The sequence below is a fragment of the Eurosta solidaginis genome, chromosome 5 (genome assembly GCF_040869045.1).
Source record: "Eurosta solidaginis isolate ZX-2024a chromosome 5, ASM4086904v1, whole genome shotgun sequence".
Classification (NCBI taxonomy): Eukaryota; Metazoa; Arthropoda; class Insecta; order Diptera; family Tephritidae; genus Eurosta; species Eurosta solidaginis.
In genome coordinates, this window is record NC_090323.1 from 254,746,234 (window position 1) to 254,772,148 (window position 25,915).

Below are 25,915 nucleotides of genomic sequence, written 5' to 3' on the forward strand. Positions count from 1 at the left end.
TTAGCTTAAACTGTTTCCACAACACTGTACTAGCATTGTAAAAATATTCATGAGCTTGTTACATCAAAATAGTTGCACAACACTTTGCATATCAAATTATGAAATGCCAAGTGGAAAAAAGGGAAATGCAATCTGCATTTGAAAATGCAAAATATCTCTCATGTGGGTTTTATGAATGAATACAAATACACATCCGATGCATACGTACAAATTGCTTATGCGATTTTCATTTTCGTCATTTTCGTTTTAGATAAGTTAATACGAATGTGTTTTGAAAGTAATAAAACTTTGTTGCACTCTTGTTGTTGCTTTAGTAATTTTATCACGAGTTGTTTGAGGAAATTTATTAATTTGGAGAGTTTAGTATGAGATTAAAGCAATGGTGGATGGTTAGTCAGATTTCTCAAACGAATAGTAAAGTTATGTTTCACTAGAAGTCCTTTAGAATGTCATTAGATCCGTTTCTGTACCGAATTGAGATTTAAGTCTGACCTAAAAAACATAAAAAAAACTATAAATAAATGCCCAAACAAATTTTTAAATACAAAAAAAAATTACCAAAAATACGTAAAAAACAAAAATTAAAAAAAAATATCATAAATAAGAAAGAAAACATAGGAAGAGTTGAAAAAAAATTTACACAAAAAATTGGTAAATTTAACAAAAACAAGTTAGGAAGTCTAGTTCATAAAAGTGGGCGTGGGCCTTAAACGATTTCGTTAATTTTTCTTCAAAGCATTCTTTATAGTAAAGGAAACCTCTCTGCCGAATTTTGTTACGATAGGTTTAACGATTTTTGATTTATGATTAATAATATTTGTAAAATTTATTTTACCACAAGTGGGCCACGCCCATTTTTAAAAAAAATTTCAAATTTTTATCAAGAGTCTCAATATCAGTCCACACGTCAAATTTCAACATTCTAGGTGTTCTGGGTCCAGATAAGCTCGTGTACCAAATTTGGTGAAGTTATGTATCTCAATATTTACTCAAGTTATCGTGTTAACGTAATCGTGTACGGGCGGACGGACTGACGGACGGACGTACATGGCTCAATCAAATTTTTTTTCGATACTGATGGTTTTGATATATGGAGGTCTATATCTATCTCGATTCCTTTATAGCTGTACAACCAACCGTTATTCAATCAAAGTTATAATACCCTATGTACAAGTACAGCTGGGTATAAAAATAATGGTGCAAATGGTACTTGGCGCGATTTAGGCGAGCTTTTTTCCAATTCAATTTTTCCTATAAATTGGCGGGACTGGCGTTACAGTATTTGTGCTCACTCCGAACGACACCTGCAAGGCAGATGAATTATGGCTGAGAAGCTTTTCATTGCAGGGATACCCTCGGAGTGTTTGCCAAATCACTGCCGAGGAGCGACTCCGCTTGGAGAAACTTTTCTCTAATTGAAGCAACTTTTTTTATCACGCCGGCCGCCGGCGGAAAGATGTTAAACAATTTGGTAAAAATTTATTTAATAATTTGGTAAAAATTGAAACAACGTGACATCAGGACGGACAAGGCGACAGCTGTTTCGATTATACCCCGTAAATCTCTGCAAAGCCTTTTCTCCCACTCCCGTGAGATATGGCTTTGAAGAGATTTACAAGGTATAATCGAAACAGCTGTCGCCTTGTCCGTCCTGTTGTCACGTTGTTTAAATTTTTCCCAAATTATTAAATAAATTATAAATTAAAAATTGCTTAAAATAAATGTTTTCATACATTTAAAGCAATAAGGGTAATCCCCGTTTAAAAACTCAATTTGGTAAAATATTTCATTTATAAATGGCAACTGTGACAACACAAACTGTATACGCTTTTGTGAAGCTAATTGTAATTCGTTTAAATGCATTTGTACTTAGTATGCGCATTAAAATTGTATGTCAAGTGTCATTTTATTGTTTTTTTTTTTCAAGTTTTTCACACACTCAACAAACGACACATAAAGCACTGAAACCACAGTTTATGCTTACGAATAAACTATAACGACAACTCCGTCAAAATATTAATTACACCATACAACAGGATTTCCGTAACAAAGCAACTATGCCATCTTTCTGAATGGAGGCATCCTAGGGATAATTTTATTTGCGCTTAATGGTTAAAGGGCTCCGGCGGCGCCTTTGGAGCAAATATCTTCTGCTTTCTTCTGCCGATCCGTGAGGATCTCACATAGATTGAATGAGTTTATTGTACTTTACTTCTGGTAAACCCAACGGCCAAATTGAATAACTCTGTCAAAAACCAGGACCTATATTATTATAAACTTGATCCTCTGATAGCTGTGTGTTTTCGAACAGCTGAGTCTTAGTCTTAACGATTTCCGGATTGTGTACAACTTGTAACTGCAAAAACAAAAATGCTTAAGGAATACACGCCTGTTAAGTACGGAGACCTTTATCTTGAAAATACCAAAATTATAAATTTGTTTACTGTGTAATATTAAAAAAAAAAATAATTATGACGAGATTTTTTTATTTTTTTCCTCCTTTTTGAAGTTAATACTAATTGCATGAGTTTCGCCTTTTTTCAACACATTATGAGTAGCGTTTTCTTAGTCTTCTTTCATTTTATAGCAGTTTTTGTTACTTGTAGTTGCTTTTTTTTGTCGATGCTGTGCCGCTCAGCTCAGAGCTATTTGTTTGTGAAGTTTCGTTTTGTTTTGAATTGGAGCGAAATTTAATGGCCACTTTAGCACACATGTTCAAGTTAAAAATCTGTTCAAAATCAAGCGCATAAATCAGCTACTGTACTACAGTAGATCAGTCTCCGCTCCTGCAAAACTTGTGATTAGTACGTTGTGCGAGCGGACTAGTCGTAGTGGATGATGCGTCTAATATCACAGGCAAATTAATATCTGACCACGTATGAAGTGGAACTGCAGGAATAAAGTTGTACTGGAGGGAATGAAGTAGGACTGCAGGAATTAAAGCGGACTGCGGGAATTAAGTTGAACTGGAGGAATGAAGTTGCACTGGAGGAATAAGTTAGACTGCAGGCATAAAGTAGGACTGCAGGAATGAATTTGAAACACAAGAATAAAATTTAAAAATATTAGTTTGGAGCTTGTTAACAACCAACTGTTCTCAATAAAGAGATAACCGTGATGACCCTTTAGCAAATAGTCGCACAATTTTTCTCGCACAGTACGTTTGCAAATATGATGGATTCCCATCTTACACAAAAAAATAGAATGTATATATAATCGAAAGAAAAGAGAAGAAACACATGTGCAAGTTTATGCTCGTAAATATGAAATACAATGGAAGTGTGGAGGCATCAACAGCATCAGCAGAGCAGCGTCAAAGAGCAAAAACAAAAAGTGTAGAAATACTAGTTAAGGCAACAAAAACAACAAGTTAAATGTGGAAGCAGTAAAAAGAACAATAAATGTATAAATTTTTATTGCATATATATGAAAAAATACATTGCACTTTATATACGGTTAATTTTGTTTGATCAAAAGGTTACAACATGAATTTTATAAGGAACTTGCTTTTATCCTGGTCTCCTTACGAACGATTAAATCAAAATATAAAATTGTATTAAAAAAAATAGTTTTATAGATCAAACACATTCAGCTTTGTAACGCCTCCTAAGGGGGAGGGGGTAAAGGGATGATCGCGAAATAGTACCGATTTGATTATTAAAACTATCTTAATACTGACCCGAAACTATTCCGAAAAAGTCGCGAAGTAATAAATCAAACAATTTCGAAACAATCTAAAGATAGTTCCCAAACCATCCTAAAATATTCCCTAAATAATTCCTAAAAAAAGTGCCGTTATAATACCGGAAATAGTCCTCGAGACAATTCTGAAATAGTCCCAACAGAATGCCGAATGCGATCCTGGCATACCAAAAATAATACTGAAAGTGTTCAGTCAGAAAGAGTCTCGAAATAAATCTTAAGATAGGCCTGAAATGGTGCAGATGTGATAGCAAAAACAATTTGGAGATTAAACGATCCCAAAAACGTCCCGAAATGATTCCAAAAAAAAAAACTCCGAAATGATTCCAAATACGCCCGGAATGAACCAAAAGAATCCGGAGAGAGATACGAAATAAACCAAAGATACGACTCTCGAAATTATGCCGTAAATATTTAGAAATATTTCGCGAATAGTCCCAAATTTATCCTTAAAAATATCGAAAGAGTCCCAAACACTATTCCAAAACTATCCAGAAACACTCCCGAAATTATTTTGAAATTGGTCTGAAATGATAATAATGTAGTGATATTGCGGAAATGTTGCCAAAATAAGTCGTCTGGAAATGCTCACAAAATTATATCGAAATGATTCCGAGTATAATTCGGATTTAGTCCTGAAAGGGTAGCAAAATAGTCCTTAAACGATCCCGAATTACTTCAGTCTTCCAAAAATGGCATGATACATAACAAGTATTACAGGACCAAGTCAAAAAACACCAGAGTTATAGAACATTGTATAGAGAATTATATAGACGTAATAACATTGGTCAAGATCGATACACAAAAAGGTATAATGATTAAAAATAATTTAAAAGTAAATTTTTTATCTGTACAGTCAATATGTTCACTGTTCTGTCGTAAATGAGTCTTAAAGACTAACTTCTATTTATCTTATTATTTATGATCGCTTACAGAATTTTATTTTGGGTCTGCATATTGCTCCATAGGTCCTACATATTGTGTAGGTTTATTAAAGTGTATACATTTTTTTGTATCACTCGTATTATTTGCTTGGCTAGATCAGAACAAAACAACAACATTTGATCTGATGAAGTTGGAAAACTGCGAGGCACTTAATGTACTCAAAAAATTAAATAGGTAGCTTGGTATGAATCAAAAACGATACTCATAATAACTCTGCTGATTCTAATGAAGAACTATCAACATTTTAGTTGTGTTTTTTTGCTTTCATATATTTTTTCAATTGTTTTATCTTACCGTTTATTGTTTGCTTTGCTGGTAGATCTGAAAAGACAGGGAAGATAATTAAATTAAATTCCATGTGAAAATATTTTATTGGGCTTCAAAAATACTCAAAAGCTCAAAATCACGCAATCAATTAAATTTAAGTAAATTAAATGTAATCGAATGAAGCATAATTCAATCAGAGTAAGAAATAAATCGCTCAACAGTGTATGAAAAGTCTTGAAAACTCGATTTGGAAAAGAAGGGTCCTAATATACTTGTGAGATATAAGGAGACACGAGCGGCGTATAGCCCAATGAGGTATGTGTAAGAGACATAAAGAAATTACAAAAAAAAAATTATTAAACAAAGTATTCTTATAAGCGTGGACTTAAGAATAAGGGCCCCAGTCTCTATTACGAAACGAACGTTCCTTTCGCCTCAGAGTTCGTGTATTTGCATTATGTTAAACACGTCACGTCACCAGACGAAAACAGCTGATTTTTACGTAACGGAAATAAAAAAAATTTATTTTCTGTATAGCGGTGCAAACATGCAAAGCGCTTTTAAGCAAATTTTGCACTTTTCTTTGGTCCTTTTGTATGGTCAGGCAACATATTACCTGGGCTTATGTTGCGCGGGACTTGACAATGAAGGATATCGCTTGAAAATATCTGCTCCAATTTCCATATCCGATTTGTGGTAATATTATCTTCATAACAGATAAAGATAAATAAGTTTCCTGTAAATCAATTATATTTTAAGCAATGACAAAAAATTTGGCTTTTGATATTTATCTATTTTATTTTGTTTTGAAATTTATTCAAATGTTAAATGCTAATTGGCGTTCTCAGCTTGATCAAATTTAGCAAAATAGCATCAGTAGTTTTGAAAAACTTAACTGTTGCTTATAAGTTTTCAAATAAATTATATATGGAAACACATGGTTTGACAACTGTTTGAGCTTTCGCTTTGACATAACGTAAGAAACGTAAAGGCCGAACGAAAATGATAGAGAATACTATTGCTAGACGAAATCGTCAGAAGGCGAATCTTTCGACGGAGCTTTCGTTCGAAATACAGAATTATGCCCTAAGAATAATGATTAGGACACAACAAATAATTAGATTGTTGATGAGGCACCTATCCAGGCTTGGCATTTCTGGCAGTGACACTGTGTCGTTAACAGACAGACGACACTTAACTACGATTTTTTGTTTACGTGGCACGCATTTTAATCGAAAATAAAATTTATAGTTTAACTGCCAATAAAAAAAAGCGAGCGTATGGAGGAAAACAAATAAGAACAAATGACTTGGACAAAAAAGAAAAATTACGAAACATTTCTACACAAGTAAGTGAGATTATTTGACATCTCAAAGTCCGCTTTCCATTTTTACTGATTGCGAGAAAAAACGTCGCCAATGTTAAATTACCAGCGCATGTATTATTAAAAAAAGAGAAAGAAGAGTTTATTTAACTTTAATGACAACGAAATGCCAAAAAGTAGATTATCTATCTGTTCATTTGCAAGAGTAAACGTTCACAGAATTTTAAATACGAAAAAAATGGCACGTTTTTGTATGCCAAACATAAATGGCCTTGAAACTTTTATTTTATGTACACACGCCGAAATTGTATAAAATAATCATTAGAAATGTTAAACTTCACTCAGAAAAAATAAAAAAAGTGTTTGTAGATAGCATGGACATCGCAGAGCAGCGTGTTGGGGGGCTTAGAATATACCCGCGGTAGGTATACCTGTCGTAAGAGGCGACTAAAATACCAAATTGAATCAAGGGGTTGCCAGCCTAATATATAGCTTCTCCAACCCATGGCGAATCATGTTTCATTAACAGCCGAGGTTCTGGCGACCCCGAACTCCTGATGGATCTAGGGGCGGGAGGGCGGTATGGCCTAGAAGGTTGCATTTGGTCATAACAAATCATTCCGTGATGGTCGGGCTAGAACCTTTATGGTGATTGTTACCGGAAAGTACCGTATCTGCATCCGGCAAAGAACCATTAACATCTATATAACTCCCCAAGGCCTTCGGAGAGTACTCTTATCGCTATAACAACAACAACAACTACTACAGTGAATATTGGGCAGAGAATGGACAGTGAAGTGCATGATGCGACTGTTCGTCACGAATGGCCTGTTTTGTGCTCTCAAGCTGCACAAGTTCCGGAGTTTGGTACCGGGTAAGATTTACAGAAAGCTTGGTCTTTAAGAAAATTATTTATATTTATTTTGCGGTCTGGTAGGGTACAAAATTGCTTGGAACTTGAACTATGTAATGGACCCACAGGCCTAGGTGGAAAGCGTAAGACTGTTTGTATGAGGGAATAGCAATCTAGCAATAATACCGAAATATTTTAAGAAACAATTCTGAAGTCATCCGAAAAAAAATTTAGAAATAGTTTCGAAATGATCTTAAATGAGTCACATAATAAAACCAAAAGACAAAATAAAAAAACAATAATTTCGAAATGCCCTGGAATAGTTGCAAAATTAATCGAAGCGAGTTCCGAAATGGTACTAAAATAGTTCCGAAATAATATCGTGAGCAACCTCGAATGTTCCTAAAATAGTACTGTTATGATTAAAAAAAAAATTACCTAATTGTTAAGTTATCCTGAAAGCTATATTGAAGAAACCCGAAATTAACAATCTGAAACTGTCCTGAAATAGTTGTAAAAATCTAAATTATCCATAAAATGGTCTCGTAATCCCGAAATGTTCTCTAAAGCGATTCCGAGGCGAAATAGAAATAGTCCCCAAATTTTCTGAAATTATCATGAAATTGTTTCAAAATTTTTGCAAAAACAACCTCAAAATATTTCCATTACCCTTCAAACATTCCCGAAATGGTATCCAAATCAACCCGAAAGTCATCCCAAAGTTATTCTGATTAGCATTGAAACAATACTTAAAACATTCCCGGAATGACCCTTAAAACCATTCTGCAACTATCCAGTCCAACTTATCCTTGAAATTATATCGAAACAGTTCCAAAACAACCTAAAAATAGTACCAATCATCCCTAAATCAGTTCTTAAATGGTCCCGAAATGATTCGGATGTAGCCGAGACATGAAACTTGAACATATGCTGAAATACTAGGTCTGGAAAAAAAATATCGAACTCCTTCCGAAATAGTATCGATATTATCCCGAAAACCATGGCGAAATATCAGCAGACAGTTGAATGGAACCGGAAATAACTTAGAAGTGATCCGTAAATACACACGAAAACAATCCAGAAATGATCCGGATGACACAGAGCCGGTTACCATTAACCGGGAAGTTTAAAATTTCATTAAAATCAGGGCTCTGTGACTGTGTTAGTAGAGTAATATCATCGCAGTGGTCGCCGATCAGCATTAAATGGAGAAAGTTAAAACCACCCTAAATAGCTAAATTCTGCCATTTCTACATTTTATAATTCATTGATTTGAATCAGACCCCTTCAAAACTTAAACTATGACTGTGTAAGTAAGAGCATTATGGTTGTAGTTCTAGTGGTGTAGTCGTTGATCAACGAGCAATGACGCAAGACAAATTCACGCATTGTTTATTAACTTTAAAAAATATGTCGCAAATATATTAAACTTTATTTAACTACATGACGTACCAAAGAATTAAAGCAATATAAAATTAAAAATTTATAAATGTAAGGCGCGATAACCTCCGAAGATTTTGGGCCGAGCTTCTCTTCCAATTTGTGTTGTGGTCTTTTTATTTTTTCCTCCTTTCCAAATTGGCGGGACGGGACCTACTGGTTTTATGCAGACAATGGTATTTGCAAGGTAGATGAATTTTCACTGAGAACTTTTCATGGCAGAAATACACCAGGAATGCTTCCCAAACACTGTCGAGGGGCGACCACGCTTAGATAAATTCTCTCCTAATTGAAAAATTTTGTTTCTTAAAGTCTGATGTTGCTTTTGCCCGGGGCGTGAACCCACAATCTTAATAACATATAATGCAAACATTAAAAAGGTTAAAATTTCCTGCAAAAAATGGTTTCTTTCTGTGTTAATCGAATCTGCACATCATTTAAATGAAGACAAAAAACTTTATTCTTTAACTACTATTTTATCTGAAATGAACTTAAAATAGACCAGACAAAGGGCAAGTATGTGATATTTTTATTTCGCAAACCACTTGAGAATTACATATTTTCAAGTTATGCGAATGAATAATCAATCTAATAACACAATCCGACTCAACAACCTGGAAAGCTTTCAACTGACCAGTGGTTTGCTTAAAAGATATTTACTTAATAATCATTGGCTGTTTTACATCCGGTATTAGAACTAAGTACATACTTTATTACCATAGATAATGAGGTAATCGAACTTTAAGTATATTAGACTGGGTCGATTTATTAACCGATATCGCGCCATCGATTTTTCGATTGGATTTGGGCTCAGGAAATTTTCATTTGATTGTAAAAAAAAAAAATTTTTTAGTAGGTCATGAAAAAAACCTTAAAAATCAAAGTCGAAGAAAAGTAAAAAAAAATGAAATTTCACAGGATCGAAAATTATTATTTTGGGTATGCCTAGTGGAACTTTTTTTTCTGAGCTCGAATCCTATCGAAAAATCGATGGCGCTATATCGGTTAACTTTCGTCCAAACAAATCGACCCATACATACTTCGCTATCCGTAAGCGTTTAGATTATAATTTATAATTTGAGAGAAAAATCAATAAATTTATTCAAATGTCTATAACATTTTTTCCACCCAGTGAGCAAACTTAAACATCGACATGTCCACGTGTCAATGTCTGCAATATTTACATTCATCGACACTGACGCAAAAAATTATTAGCACACATGTGAGCTGTAAGATATGTGTGACAGCTTGTGTGAGTTTATGCGAGTTTAATGTTATGGCCATTTGACATCGTCAACTGGCGACCCATCGTAACTTGGTAGTGTGGTCATAAATTGATATGTACTTTATGAGTTTATTGGCGTAAAAATTACATTTTAATGCATTTGAGAGCGGGTGAGATAACATTAATGTTGCACCAGCTAAGCTAACCAAAGTTATTGTTATACGAAAACTACAAAATATGCATATAATTATGCAGGTACATTATCAATTGGGCACATAACTTAAAAAAAAAACACAGCACTGAGTATATATGTCTAGATAACGGATAATGTAGAGCTACGAATAAACGTGGTAACTTATAGCAATCGATTTGAGAAGCTCGGCCTAAAATCTCTTCGAAGGTTATAGCGCCTTAAATGTATAAACGGTTTGGTTTGCTGTGTAGGAAAATAATATTTCAAAATACTTGGTATTTGATATGAGGTGTGTGTTGAAAGAGTATTTACTGCTCTCCAAAAAATGTTCAGTCTTTTTGTGGTGCAACGGCAGTTTGTATATTTTTTTTTTTTTGCTTTTAAACTGTGGCGCGATGGTTCCCAAAAGCTTCACAGCGAAAAAGAGCAGTAAAATTGGCATTACCCCACAAAGTGACCTATGCAGTTTCGCAGGAGAACAATTGAGCTTTATTTTGGGCGACACTAAATAAATATTGAAGCAGGCGCATTTTGGAAAAAGTTGCAATATTTGAAAAATTTTTATTCAAACTTTTTTTTTGTTTTTTTTTTTTCTTTGAAAAGTTCATAACAAGTACTATAAGAAACATCCAAGCCTTTTTTTGTGCGTTGTGCGTTAATTTTCTTTTTTTTTATTTTATTTCTATTTTATAACGTAGGTCCTGGTTTTTGATAGGATTTTTCAGTTTGGTCGTTAAAACCAACGGACTCATTCAGTCTATGTGAGGTCGTCATGGACCGGCCAGTTCAACATAACCTTCATTTTATTCAATTAATATAGTTCATGTTAATAGCTGTAGTTAAAATTTTTATTCAATTTGGTTATTTCTTTCAATCTCCTTATTTATTTAAAAAAATTATTTTATTTTTATACTTTAGTTTATTAAATTTTTTTATTTTAATATTTTCTTAATGTAAATCAATTTTATTTTATTTTTTTTATTTGTTAGAAGAGGTCAAAAAATCTTCTTGCTTTCTTTTTTACCTATTCTATTTCTGTCTCAACGAATTTTTTGATTGTCTTTTGTAAATTTTTTATTTTAATTAAAAAAATATTTTGGAGTCACAGCACCATTTAGCGGTTGGTCCTCTTCTAGCACGTTCGTGGTGACGTCGGGGACCTCCACCTGTCTTTTTTCCCTTAGGCTTTTGAGGTCCTTTTCGACTTCGCCCACCTCTAGCGTGTTAGGGTTTTTATCCTCGGGACTTCTTTTCCTGAGTCGCATGTAAATTTTGCCAGTGCCAAAGGACATTTTACCAAGCTGCTTGTTTATTTGGAAGATGTAGAACTGATCATCCTCGGTAGGCCGAGATACAGTAAGTACCTTCCAATCCTGTGTCGGTATGTTCGGATTCTGATTCTGCAGAAGTCGCAGTGTATCCTCCGACTTCATCACGCATGGTATCCATACCTTAACTTTGGGTACCGTGGGGATTTTCGCTTTATCCACCACCTCAAACCGCGCGTTCGTGCCTTGCCTTTGGAGGTTTGGAACCACTTCCTCCAGCCACCGCAAGCTCGCGATATTGTCGCACGCTATCATCTTCACACCATTATACCATCCCCCCGAATCAAAGGTTGGAAGGGGCTTACTTGGTTGTTCCCGCATCATCTTAAGCATTAAGCTAATCAGCTCCCTTTCCACAGATATCCACCTTTCAGTAGTCATTTGTCCGAAAGGACTGCTACGATCAACTAGCGCCACAGTCAGTGACTGCTTTGCCACATCACTCATCTTCTCGAGAAAAGCAGGAGTCTTAGTGTTATCTCCCTTTGGCATTTCCGAGAAAGCCAGAGTATTAGCGTTAACTCCCTTTAGCGCCTCCGAGAAAGCCGGAGTCTTAGCGTTATCTCCCTTTGGCTTATCTCCTACTTCCTTAATTGGAACTTCCCTCTGACTCGCAGCTTTCGAAGTAGTTGCTACCTCGCTATTGGAGCCCATCTGTCTTACAGCTTTGGGCCTATTTGTCTTGTCTACGCGACTGCCCTGCCTCGCGGCTCTAGGACTGGGTCCTTTCTGCCTCTTGAAAGCAGGCTTGTCGCCTTCCGCCGAACGTTGCCTCTTCATTCTGCCATTCGACGCTTCTTCCTCCTCGTACCGGTTGCAGAACCGAGGGTTTCTCGCAGCAAACCTTTTGAACTGCCTTCGACCTACTTCTACCGCTTCATGGGCCCATTCCAAGCGCTCGATCTCCACTTCTGTTGGGTCGACCACTGCTCCCAAGCGTTGTACAATTCTTAGTGCTGCACGGTACTGCGAGAGAGCTCTTTTACTTCCTCTGCTCCGTACCCTTCTCCACTCTTCTACTCCGTTTTCATTTGTGTGCTTCTCCAACACGGAGTTCATTGAATCAGCACTACTCTCGCTTCCCGAGTCCGACGCATCCCTTAATTCGTATTTGTCGTCCTTGGATTGCGACTCAGTCCTCCTCTCTACATCATCCTTATTACAGTCAGGTAATGAGTCGTTCATCTTGATCGTACGACCACCTGCCCGACAAGGCGGGCTCAGCGGTCCAGTATTATATACGGGGAAAGAACCGTCCGCCACAGCAGCGCCTCTTACTGCGGTAAGGCCATTAATACTGGATTAGGGGGTTGGCAGTTCTTGGTCACCGACATTCCGCCGCCCTCGTATGAGGCGAAACGGCGTAGATGTCAGTCCTAAACAGCTCCGCCTCATAGTCGGGCGCTATGGAGTTCGGCTAAGCCCTCACACCAACGACAACTACCTACCCTAGTGAGAGTATATAAGTAAAATATGTCAACATTCAACTCCGGTAATGATATGCTGCAACAAAATACGAAGATAAAAGAAAATTTCAAACTGAGCGTAACTCCGCCCTTTTTTATTATTTAATTCGTCTAGAATACCTTTAATGCCTAAGTCGAACAAAAATTTACCAATCCTTGTGAAATTTGGTAGGGACATAGATTCTATGACGATAACTGTTTTCTGTGAAAATGGGCGAAATCGGTTGAAGCCACGCCCAGTTTTTATACACAGTCGACCGTCTGTCCTTCCGCTCGGCCGTTAACACGATAACTTGAGCAAAAAACGATATACCTTAACTAAACTTAGTTCACGTACTTATCTGAAGTCACTTTATCTTGGTATAAAATATGGCCGAAGCCCACTTTTCCGATATCGAAAATTACGAAAAATTAAAAAAATGCAATAATTCTGTACCAAATATGAAAAAAGAGATGAAACATGGTAATTGGATTAGTTTATTGACGCAAAATATAACTTTAGAAAAAACTTTGTAAAATGGGTGTGACACCTACCATATAAGTAGAAGAAAATGAAAAAATTCTGCAGGGCGAAATCAAAAACCCTTGGAATCTTGGCAGGAATACTTTTCGTGGTATTACATATATAAATAAATTAGCGGTACCCGACAGAAGATGTTCTGGGTCACCCTGTTCTACATTTTGGTCGATATCTCGAAAACGCCTTCACATATACAACTAAGGGCTACTCCTTTTTTTAAAAGCCTCATTAATACTTTTAATTTGATACCCATATCGTACAAACACATTCTAGAGTCACCCCTGGTCCACCCTTATTGCGATATCTCGAAAAGGCGTCCACCTATAGATCTAAGGCCACTACGTTTTAAATAATCATTAACACCTTTCATTTGATACACATGTCATACAAACACATTCCAGGCTTACCCTAGGTTCATTTTGCTAAATGGTAATTTTCCCTTATTTTGTCTCCAAGGCTCTCAGCTGAGCATGTAATGTTCGGTTACACCCGAACTTAGCCTTCCTTACTTGTTGTATTTCTTAAACTTTTTATTTCTTTAATTTTTGTATTTCTTAAACTTTTTATTTCTTCAATTTTCAAATTTTTTTCATTTAAATTTTTTTTTGTTTTTTTGTTTTATATTGTTTTTCATTTTAATTTTTTTCTCTTTTATTTTATTTGACTTTTTTCATTTTCATTTTTTTTTTCTCTTTTATTTTATTTGACTTTTTTCATTTTTTTTTTTTAATTTATTTTACGAGACTTTATTTTATTTTGAAACCTCCGTATTTTTAAATTAAAAACTAATAATTTTTTTCTATTATTACTTATGTTTATTTTCTTTTTTTTCTTTCATTTGACTTTTCTTTTTTCATTTTTTCTGTTTTTTGTTTCATTTTTCTTTTTATCTTTTCCTTTTTCTTAATTTCCATCCCCCCCCCCCTTTTTTTCTGTTTTTTTTTTTAATTTTGTCACTTAAATTTTTTGGTTTTATAAGACTACATGTATATTTTATTTTTACTTTAGTGTTTTTAATTTTTTCTTATCTTTTGTAAATTTGTTTTTGTATTACTAGATAATATTTTCTATTTGTTTACTTTTTTATTTTTTTTTAGCTTCTGCCTAATTTTTTTATGAGTTATTTTATATTTTCTTTTTATTTTTATTTCTCTAATTTTTAATTTTTGTTTCTTAGCCTTTTTTCTCTCGAATTCAAAAACCTGGACATGTCGAAATATTATTTATTGTGATTGATCTAGAACCAGACTCCTCCTACACCCAACCTCATATATTCACACATTCTATTTATTATTTGCACATTAACTTTCAAGTACATATTCACGTCAATAATGAGTGACTGGCCTATGATGCCGGTTGTTTAGTCTTATTGTTACAATTTCAATCGATTTCAATTCACTGAATCTATGTCAAACTATGTCAAAGCAAATTTTACGGTCAATTTGCAGACAGCAATAAAGTAATCAAGTGAGATTGCAGGCCGTTTTTGTGTAGCAACAAGATGACATTATTTGCTACAAGTTACAACAAAGCAACAACAAAAATGACAGCAAGACTAATAACAGAAACAACCATAAAAGAAAATTTTGTACTACCCGGGAAGGCATTCTTTATGAATATTTATGTACAAAAGGGATGAAGGTAGCAAGAAACGAACAATGACAGACACGACAAAACTTTCCATTTGAGCAACAATCGGCCACATGAGCATATTTTTTTACAAAAAAACACACTCACAAACACGGGCATCAGCAAAAACAATAACAAATGCGTCAAATATGATTTCATAGCCAGCCAGGCACTTGAGACAGACAACAAGCGGCACATAAAACAACAATAATAAAGTTGAGTTTTTGCTGACGCATTCTTTTTTCTATAACTAATGCGGCAGTTACCCACCGACGTGTGCCGTACGTAAGGACGTTTGTCGTACGAAGCACGTTTGACCGAACTCTCAAGCCCGTAGGAATCAATGTGTGCGTCCGTGTACATGTACATAACATATTTGTGTGTGTATTGTTTACAGATAAGCACTGTTGCCACTGACCATTTTGCATGTACGCTTATGGAAACATCAACTTTTTCCAATTTAATTTTTGATATTGTAAAAGGCCGGAATACATATTAAATAAGTATAAATAGATTAAATATTTATAATCAGCACTTTTACATAATTATTTCGAATTATTTCCACAATTTTTCAAACTTTAATTAGGTGTTTTTGCATAAAATTGCAAACGGTCAAAAATTAGCGCACAAAAGTTTACTAGGCAACTCTGTCTAGTGAGAGAGCGATCAGCTGACACGTTCTTACGGAAAAAATCAAAATTGTTTTGATTTCTACGTTCCGGGCTACGTACGTACGGGCGTTGCACGTCGGTGAGTTTTCGTTTACATTGCACACTCATAAGATAGGTCGTGTCAGCTGACACGTTTTTTCTACGTACGTTCGTGGGTAACTGCCGCATAAGCCGAGTTCGGCATGTCGCATAGTACCCATGTAATAGTAGTACGAGGTATGGCAACTATGCCGAGGAGTTGCAAAATAAATTGAATTGTCGAGCTGCATGATTGGTATCTAAAGAGAAGTCTTACTGCATATATGTACATATATAGAATTTAAGCTTACTAATAGGGCCGTATTAGTTTGCCAGTGTCAGCGTTTATTCAGCAATACAATCCAAAATAACATGGACGTTAAAAATCAAGGAAGTGGCAGGACTTTGCCTTCATGAAAGACTCATCCTTTCTGAGACATCCAGCATCGTGTATGTCGTTCTTCTACGCTATTAGAGTTCGTTGACACGTATCCGATAAGTCTTTGAAAAATTGCAAATTGTTGCTTTGAAGTAGGGGGTAGGAAGATAAACTAGGATTTTCCAGACGGCAGGCGTAGATCGTAGAAAATAACAGGTTGCTATATTTACTTTTCACAGCAAAGGCAATTCATTACTTCGGAGCGCACACAGATGAATATATGATTCAGACATGTGTACTAGAGATATGCCGCGATGTTCCGCCTGAACAACGGAATTGACGCATGTTATTCCCCATAAAAAGGTTGTGGTTGAGAACGTGCGGCTATTCACTAAAACTCCACCGCTCGTTTTCGTGGTGAGAGGAGTGGAAGCAGAAAGGTAGATACGTCTTCAGGAAGTGAAGACATCTACTCCGAGTCGTACGTGCTTTTGACACTGCACCCATTTCGTGAAAAAGCGGCTATATCCTTTGAAATCACAAAGCTGAATGGACTCTCTTCACAGCTGGGCTATTTTCCACTATGAAGGAATCGCAATTGAAATCAATATTCATATGCTAGTTCAGTTCTGTTCCTGATCTTCCGAACCAGGTTATTGGTGATTGTTTCAACCGCAAACACACTCTCGGAAGGCTTGGAATCATGGACTGCATCGAGAGAAGTAGAGAAGGGCCTTATTGTCAACAGTGCGATAAACACCGTTTTAGGTTTATTTATGAGCTAGCCTATCTAGCTAGGTAATGTTAGAAAAATAAAAGAAGACGCTCCGGCTCAGAAAATATTCCTAAAGGCATCCGCACATCTGGCGGTACTTGTTACGCAACGGATAATTGAAGATTTAAGGGAGTGTAGGATATGATTTCGCTACGCTCCGGTATAAGCACCTTCTTATACTATCCTAAATGCCGCGTGAACGGTTTTTGAATCTTTTAATCCTTAGGGATTCAATCCTGGCATTCCTTGCCGTGCGAATAGTCTAAGCTCCTTGGCCATCATATGGAACTGAGAATAGTTACTTCTAACACATAAAGCGCCAGTAGTAAAAAAGATAAGTCAGTTGTATATTAGAAAGTATCAAATGTAAAAGCGAAAGCGTCATACGAAAATATAATAGACAATTGTAAGTGCGACGCTTTCTCATTCAAAAGTGACTATTCTCATTTACAACTGACTGTTCCTAATTACAAATGACATTTTCGCATTTTAACCTGAAGGCTTCTCATTTACAATTGACTGCAGTGACGCTTCCGCATTTAAAATTGACTGTTTTAATTTCAATATGATGCTTTCGACGCTCGCATTTACATCTAACAAGTTTCTCATTTACAACTTGATTAGATACTGTTAACATCTGGTTACATAGAGCAAAATAAAGACAACCTTAAGGAAAACGCCACAAATTTCTCGAACCTTATTGCGGCACCTCGTACTTATTCATGCCTTTACTTTTCACCAAGAATGTCCCTTTAGAGAGTATAGAGAGCGTGAAATTTCGTACCACAATCGTTCAAATGCTGTAAAATTTGGTGTTGCCCGTTTCCTACTTCCATTCACATTTGATGGTGAAGTTATGTGTGATGAATCTCTTAGAATCGCTTTTGATGCTGTAGCAGCATCCGCCAATGCATTGAATCTTGGCGCTGTCGCAAAGTTATTTTATCCCCACAAGGATTTATATGCGAAAGTAAGCAAGCCTTAGTAAAAGAGTCCGCATAAAAGAGAGTGAACGAGGAAGGAGAAATTAAAAACAGTTAGGGAGTGTAAATTAGAACACAAATTCCTTGATATTCTTTTCGCAGATTTTCGTTATTTTTTTATGCTTTTGCTTGTTTCACACGAATTTCATAGCATATTTTCCGTAGCAATTCATTGAAAGGCTGACGCAGGGTGAGGGTAGGAAAACGAAAGCAGTAGGTTGTAGAAAGTGGGAAATGGAGCACACGCGAAAGGATGATAAGAATAAAAATGGATAAAATATATCAACTACACCACACCCCCTCGTTCACTGTTATACCCACTGTTGTACAAAATTGTAAATGGGTTTGGCAATTTTTTTCGTTTCCATTTATTATCTCTCGCTCTCTATCTATTAGTTACAAAGCATCTGTTGGCTCTTCTCTTCAGCTGCACACACATAAAAAACGTGTGCTTACTAGCGTTGCCAAATTTCCCGTATTGGCCGGGACATGCCGTATTTTTCACAAATTTTAAAGTGTCTCGCCGGGAAATGTTATGTCCCGGCATTTCACAATATCAAAATTAATAAATTATAATCTGAAACAAAACATGGCCATATTTTCGGCTTCGATTGTATTCAGGTCATTAGCATATCGCATGCAACTCTGTAACAAGCCAACCTAATATAAACGCACACAAGTTATTTTCGGTCCAAAATATCTCATGCACACACAACTTCTATGAGAGCAACCGAAATTGAATTTGCTGCGTGAAAACCTAACTCGATTTCCAATTTTTGTTCTGCGTGACATTTAGATTTGACGTTTAGTGCCAGCTAACGTTTAATTTTTATACAGATATGACAGCTCAGTTACGCACGCACGCATGCTTATTTCGGTTAGGGCAAACAACGCCGGTTGTTTGCATTCGCTAAAAAAACGCAGTGTGGTTTTTTAGGTTGGCTTGTAAAGAAGAAAAGTTCATCCCCACTGTGGTTCTTAATATTGTCAATGTTTGGCATTTCGCACACCTAAATATTCATTTTGCATGGGGAAGTGTTGTGTTTTTAAATAACGTTTGCAAAATGAATCCATATAAAATTGAATTCGCATTAAACACAGTAAACATATTAATTGTTAGCCTGTTTCATAAAAATATTTGTTATAAATAAATGAGTTTAAAAAGTTTAACGGCCCGATTCTGTGCACTTGACAAATTGTCAATAAGTTGACAAGTAATCAAGATTTTTATCAAGTTGACAAATATTTCTATTCTGTGCATAACTTGATAACTCTAAAAAACTCTACTACCTGTGCTTTTCACCATACTGTGGTGACCTAAATAAAGTAAACCGAAATCAGCTGTTTAGTGCAACAATCGCGAAATGGAATAGACGTAAGAATTAAATATTGTTCATTATTTTTTGTAACAAATATTTTTTGAGATCATGGTTTTTTCAAGGAAATCAAACGTGGAACGTGCATGAGCAATTGGAGCGATATGTCTCATTTTATGCTGCTAACCCCGAAATGGGAATAGGAAAAAATAATCCGCGGCATTTTTTCGGGGTCATTTCGGCATGGCTTTGGAGACTCCCTCGGGGTCATTTGGAGGATATTATGGGATGGTTTTGGGGACTCCCTCGGGGTCAATTGGGGGTAATTCAGGGCTCTTTTTGGGGACTCTCTCGGGGTCATTTGGGGACATTCCGGGATGGTTTTGGGGACTCCCTCTGGGTCATTTGGGGGTCATTCCGGGATCTTTTTGGGGACTCACTCGGGGTCATTTTGGGGATCATTGGGGGATGGTTGGGATGACCACTATATGACGCCGGGCCCACCCGATGGAGTCCCCAAAACCATCACGGAATATCCCCCAAATTAACCCGAAGAGTCCGCAAAACCATCACGGAATGTCCCCCAAATTACCCCGAGGGAGTCGTCAATCCATCCCGGAATGATCCCCAAATGACCCCGAGGGAGTCCCCAAAACCATCCCAGAATGTCCCCCAAATGACCCCGAGAGAGTCGCCAAAAATATCCCAGAACGACCCCTAAATGACCCCGAGGGAGTCTCAAACACCATCCCGAAATTACCCCCAAAAACCCCAGGAGGATCTTCCCACAATAATAGCAAAAGTAATAAATGTTCTTCCATTTTCTCTCACAATAACAGAATTCTAATTTAAATTTATCCGTATAAATTAAATTATCAAGAGCGTTTGACTTATTGACAATTTCTCAGCGAAAAAGCTTTTTATTTTTTACATAGAATAACAATTACTTGATAAATTGTCAAACTTGACAAATAAGCAAGATGGTGAATTTGTCAAGTGCACAGAATAGGGCTGTAATTCTATCTGAAAATTATTTCGCCGAAATGAGCAACTCATATAAATATATAGGTGTTTCTTATTTTTCAAATGTCCTGGGAAATTTTTAAAAATCCCGGGAATTTGGCTCAAATTTGAGGTTTGTCCCGGGAACCCGAAATAAAAATCTGGCAACCCTAGTGCTTACAGTGAATTTCACAGTTGACTTGATGGCTCATACGAACAAACTGTTGTCGACTGATGTTGATGTGTAAAAGCATTTTTGTTTCAAGGCAAATTGACAGAGCAAAAATTTATAAACTAAGCCAAAAATGTTTCGTTTGTATGTAGTAAGTAGTAATGTGCGTCTGTGAAAAGGTGTCATTTAAAGTTTTTCGAGTAGTTATGACTTGAGTGCTCAGTGTTGTTGAGACTGTGCGGTATGCTCACCGTTTCGGGTTTTCCTTTTTGTACACATTTCCCTTGTTGGAATTTTAAATCATAGTTGTAAACTTTAAATCGCTAAACCCCCGCAGCTTGCTTCCACCATAAATCATACGTGTAGTGTACACTTGGCATAAAATGGAATTTTACTTTTTGACTGATTTCATAATTAACATTGGCTGATATTGGTTGCTTGATGGGACAAGTATTTTACGACTTGAATAAGAGTAAACGTTGCACTGTGGTTGAATTGGTTTGAATAGTGTATCCTTACTGTTTTTTTTTTATTGGAGAATTACTTTAAAATTTAACAAGTTAAAAAAAAAACATAAATAATTCTTTCTTGTTTTTTCAATAAAACATTATATAAACGTAATTTTTTATATACAACCAAGTATTTTCAAAACAATTTCTTTTTTATAAACAATTTTTTTAAACAAGTTTTATTTTTTTATTTCAACAATTTTTTTATAAAATAAAATTTTTATAGACCAAATTTTTGTTTTTGATTTTATTTTTATTTTTTTTTGTTTTTTTACACAAATAAGTTTAAAAAAAAAAAACAGATTTACTAATATAAAAAAGCGGTTTTTTGTCCGCAAAAAAAAATTTACTATCGTCAAGAAGAAAAGCAGCAAAAAAACGTAAAATGAAGAAAAATAGCAAAAAAAAAAAAAACAATAACAAAAACAAAAACTGTGAAAACATTTCGCTATCACTGTCTGAGACAAGCAAATTTAATCCCACCTTTCATATTTCACAAATTGAATATTGTATATTTTTTTCTTTTAATTTCAGTCCGAAATCTTAAAAATCGATATTTTTTTAATAAAAGTTTTTTGTTTTTAATATACACATTTTTTTAAATAAAGAATTTTTTTTAATGTCTGAAAGAATTTATCTATCTGTGAATAACAAAAATTAATTAAGTCTCATCTCACTTTCTTACATATTGATAATCGCTTCCGGTTAAAGACATAGAACTTAACAATTACTTTTTTTTCAGTGAAAGCATTGTTTGTCATCAACATTTTTTTCTAAGAAAACATTTTTTATCAGTGTCAAAAAAATCAGAATTAATCTTTCATACTTAATAAATAGGATATTTTAATTTTTTTTTTTTTAATTTTTTGGAGTTTTCAAAAAATCATTTTTTTTTTTTTTCAAAAATCACAAACACATTTTTTACGAACAAATAAATTTTTGTGTTTTTTTTTTCATTTAAGATTTATTTTTCATCAATGAACTATTTTTGAACAATTTTTTAATCAGCTAGCATTTTTTCAGATTTAACACTTTTTTCAAGATTTTTTTATAAACTTTTTAATTTTTTTTAATAAACAATTTTATTATTTTTTTTAAGGTTTTACAATCGATGGGAAATAAAAAATGCCCACTTGACATAAAATCAACAAAACAAAATGAATCACTTGACACAGCTTTAATAATTGAATTTCGAGCCGCTAGCGGAGATTAATCGATAACTGTGCGCTGCTACTTGGGATCCCTCATATGTGATGTGAATACTCTGAGCGAATGAAGAGTGGGAAACACTTTCGTGCAACAAGAAACTTCGTACCTCACTACTAAAGTACTTTATTTCATTTATCAGCGTTTTATTTTGCAATGACGTTTATTAGTAATGGCAGTCTTAGACCAAATGGCACAATCACTGCCCTCGTCATAGGAACAATTTGCTGCGATAATATGAGCCAATGAGCCTGTGATTTGTGCTACACTGAGTAGCATTAGATGTCGGATTAAACGGTTACATGGGCCGCAATTTTTAAAGAACAACGCGGTTTTTATGACAGAAGAATAATATGATCTCAGCCGCCGTTAAAAATCACTCTAACCAATAATTAAATGCAGACCCAACCTAATCACTGTTAATGTTACAGCAAACAATAAGCTGCTAAATATCAATCAACGAATCTGCTGCTGGGTGTCGCAGTAAGCTGCGAACGGAGGCGTTTGCGTAATTGACTATGCTATGTAGCATCATATTTCGCTACTGCTATTTAGTCGCAGCACAAGTCATTTTCTTGGATCATACTATCGCAGCTCATTGTTCCTGTCACGAGAGCCTGTGTTTGGATCTATGTATGCCATTATTGGTAAGCGTCACAGTCTGTGTGTGACGGCGGTTCCTTCGAATCGAAGTCGCTTTGTTAAAATCACAGGTAAATAAATATTTGACAACTCTAATTTCGGGATCATTGGTTTAAGGCAATCCTACGTTAATGAACAAAACCAACTTTCTCATAAGCTCTCTTCGGAGCTAGATCGATTTAACAGAATGATTTTTGATCTTAAATAAAGTCTTTAAGATATCGTCTGTTTATATGAAGATATATATATCTAATACAAATTTAATAATATTTATATTACTTCTATCACACATCAAATTTTATTGCATCCAAATCTATTAAACTTAACACAATCCATTTGTTCTAGTATTTCATTCGGAAAGCACTTGCTTTCCGGTCAGTATGCGTTGAATTGCAAATCTATGCAGCGTGCAATTCTTTACAATGGCACTACCACCACGTACATACATTTTTTATATCCTCGTATTGTACATATATACGTAAAATTTCATGCACTTTGTTATTCTACCAGGAAAAGAGAAATCAATATTTATCAATGAAAATTCAACAACATTGGAAAGTTTATAATCGATTTGGGAGAAGGGGACTAGACTCTCGACTTACTGGAATATGAAGTACGTGATACGTGTATGTGACATGAGTGACTGCAGATATGAACACACATGAATATGTGATGAAGATATCGCTCGTACAACAGAAGAGTTCCAACGAATACAAAAGGCAAGAGGGCAGCCGGGTCAGAAGCTACCGACTGCAAGCCAACGGTTCAGTGGAGTACTAAACTTTTTTTATTTGTTTCTTTTTATTTTGGGTGCTAAGCGCATTTGCCTACGCTTTATTCTATATGGTGTTTGGGAGCAACAATGTACTACATAGGTACTTTCGATCTGAATGGAATGAAATAGAACTACTGTAGTGGGATGTTCATAAATAAATATTGAATGCAAACATGCCAAGCAGGAAACATATTAGTGACGAGGTGTGATGAAAGAAATTAAAGTAAAATCTTCATTTCATATTGTATCTCATCATATTAATAAATAATATCAACATCTTTTTATATCACGTTATAATATGGCATGTTAAATAAATAATATCATATCACCATGTTGTGGGATATTTGGCAACATATTGTGTGATATTATATATTCTGTATATGGCTCACTATATACTTTGATTTACACCGTATCATTCCAATTCCAATCCTCTCATCGCCGGTACTTACCGGTCATTTCAATCTATCCTAATCATCTTCTATTTGATTAATTTGGGAGCGCTCTATATATTATTGGATTTAAAATAAATAACATTTCATGCGTAGAGGAGATTAAAGAAGTTAAATCAACCCAAATCTCATAATCATTCAATTTTAAATCATAACAATTCAAATCATCATATCACATCATCACGTCAAACCCATCACATCAAACCAAATCACACAAGATGACATCAAGTCACATTATTTAACATTAAATCATATTGTATAAAACCAAATAATATCATGATTAATTTGGAAGCCGTCTATATTTTGTTAATAGATTTAAAATAAATCACATATCAAGCGGAGATGGGTTTAGCGGTTTTAAATACAAATCTCATCATCATAGAATTTAAAATCGTAACAAATCATCACCAAATTAAACCAATCACATGAAACCAAATTACATAGCATGACATCAAATAACATCATTTGACTCTACATCACATCTCATAACACCAAATATTATCATTCACAAAAAAATTCCTCATGCCTGATGCTGTTAGGAATGCTAGCGCCGACTCATATCCAGAGACAATTTAAAGTAGAGATGTTGCATGCCCGAAAAATAGTGTGAGGCAACCTTCACAAAACTCTAGTAGGACACTATCACCACTCACCACAGCAGAATGTGTTAAACTACCATTGTCTGTATTTGCTATTTACCAATTATTTGTAGATTTTTTATTCAGCTAATCTGTTCAGAATTTACATTTTTTTTTTTTTCATTTTCTCTAAAACTCCGATCAGTGTATTTTGTGTGCTTAAATTATGTTAAAAATTGTGTTAAAAGTTTGTGGTGTGGTGAAAGTGTCATACTAGAATTTTGGTGTGCTCCGCTGCTTTACACTGAAAATTACGCAATCAATATCTTTATGTTCTAACTTCTTTGATCATATCATACAATTTGATACCATAAAATTTTAAGACATCACGTCACGTGCTACCAATTCACTTGACACTTAATCACATCATATGACACTGAACACTTTGTTCACACAGAAATTCTTCATGCCTCCTTCCTGGCATATCATACCATACAGTAATATTGGAAATAAGGTTACCCATCTTACAATTTTATAACGTAACATTTTAGGCTAGCATATCATATCATGCAATTTGAAACCGTAATACTTCAAATCATGACATCAAAGCACAACACATGACTACAAATTATATCTCATGAGAACACAAAGTCATGACACTGAATTACAACACATGACACCAAATCAAATATTTCACATAAAAATATGTACCTCATGACTTGATGCCGATTATGTCGGCGGTGATGTGATATGCTCATCATGCAATTTAATAACGTAACATTTGAAATCATCTCATCATTTGCTACAGGATCCCACAACACTAAACCGCATCGCATAACACAAAATTAAGTAGTTCACACAAAAATTCCCCTCCTTTTTTAGGCATAAAAATGCTTAAAAATATAGGCCCGTAATCATAGTCGCTGACTAAACTACTCTTTAGTTAAAATCTTGCCTAAATTAAAAATGAGATTTAAAATTTTGGTCTGTCATAGATATATTAAACACAGGTTTCAGCTAAAATAAGCATGGACAGGGTAACCGCATGAAAAAAAAGTATTGATTGGCGCTATGAAAACATCTTTTAGAAATTTTAAAAGTTCACCCTGTTCCCTACAACCGTGGTTCCTTGACTCCACCTATAAAAAATGGTAATTTTTTACTTTAATAAGTAACCTAGAATGTTGAGCATTGTACATGGATCTGCAAAGTGTAAGTCCCTTTTACATTAGAAAATCCTCATGGAATTTGGGGGTAGGGAGGGAGGGAATGCCTGAAGGTTTAATGTGGCCACATAAATCGTTCCCGAGATGGTCGGGCTAGCACCTTAATGGTGCTATGGTACCGAAGCGTACTGGATTTGTATCCGGCAAAGGACCATCACATCGATGATCCTCCCCAAAGCCTTCGTGGAGCAACCTTATCGCTACAACAACAACAACAACAACACAAACGGAAATGCCAGCAGAATTTAATTCAAGAATTCTGTAATGTAATTCAATAATTAGAAGTCGGAAATAAGAAATTGTTCTTTTATTAATAGATATT

General features: G+C 35.1%; 1 protein-coding gene across 3 annotated transcripts in view; it reads right to left on the reverse strand.

The window, feature by feature from the left end:
* Positions 1–25,915, reverse strand: part of Src64B (Tyrosine-protein kinase Src64B) — a 211,546-nt gene that overhangs the window by 152,189 nt on the left and 33,442 nt on the right. For 2 of the 3 annotated variants that reach the window (XM_067789896.1, XM_067789895.1), the window contains exon 2: positions 4,942–4,968. The exons of the other annotated variant lie outside the window; for it this stretch is intronic. The gene's annotated coding sequence lies outside the window, so the exon portion shown is untranslated. The remainder of the gene's footprint in view (positions 1–4,941; positions 4,969–25,915) is intronic. 3 annotated transcript variants of the gene reach the window in all.